Genomic DNA, 1,013 nt, shown 5'->3' with positions numbered 1-1,013 from the left:
CCCACCCTCTTCTCCAGAGCAGCAAGGGCCCTCACATTCACGCCTGGCATTCTCCAACCCCCCCACCCCCACCCCCGTCCTGGCACCCTCCTACTCATCCCACCGTGCCCGGCTGTAACAGTGCCATCCCTGGGGAGCCCTCTCTGCCCTCCCTGCCCCAGCTGGTGAGTCACAGCCTCCCTGGGTCCCCCTTGGGGATGCAGTCCTTGTGTACATTCTATTGCCCCAGCACAGGAAGCAGGGCTGGCAGGACAGTCCTTACGATGGGATACCCGTGGGCTGGGACGCCCTGGGCCTGGGCTTCCAAACAGTTCACATGCTCAGCTGCCAAGCAAACGGCAGGGAGGTGGGGTTCGAGTCCACCCTGCGGTGCCTCAGAAGACAGGCCTAGCAAACCAGCCCCTGAAAACCCCACGGGGCCCCCAACTCTGGTCTGGCCCACAGAGGGTGCCGAGAACCAGAATACACTAGACAGCCACGGCAGGTACCCTCAAGCTCCTCCCAAGCCTTCTGCCACTGGCACCCCTTCTCCAGCCCAGGAGGCAGCTACTGGCCACCCCAGGACACTGTGTGTCGTGAGCAGTCCTCAGACAGGCAGCAAAACAAAGCCCAAACCAAACTCATGGCGGCCCAAGAGGGCAGAGTAGAACGGCCCCTGTGGGTTGTTTCTGAGACGGTGAACTTGAAATTAAGGGAGAGGGAGCCTTGGCTTTCTCCGGAGGATTTCAAACTGCTGGCCCTGAGGCAAGCAGCCCAACGTGCAATCACAGGGCCCCCAGGGCTCCTCGAAGACTGGCAAGGACAAGAGCAGATGCAAGGATGAGTCTGGGACAGAGTAGGGCGTGGGGGCCCCTCGAGGCTCGCTCTCTGAGCCGCCGCGACCACTGTCCTCCTGTGTCACTTGGCTGCAGTGTTATCACACAACAGCCCAGCTGCTCCGGGGTGTGTGGGTGGTACCATCCTCCCACTGGCAGGACCGCTCAGGCTTCCTGCTGGGCTGGGGGCGGAGCCTC

This window comes from Echinops telfairi, unplaced genomic scaffold (assembly GCF_000313985.2).
Source record: "Echinops telfairi isolate 266 unplaced genomic scaffold, ASM31398v2 ScPeMD7_2291;HRSCAF=2852, whole genome shotgun sequence".
Classification (NCBI taxonomy): domain Eukaryota; kingdom Metazoa; phylum Chordata; class Mammalia; order Afrosoricida; family Tenrecidae; genus Echinops; species Echinops telfairi.
This window is presented reverse-complemented; position numbering follows the sequence as displayed.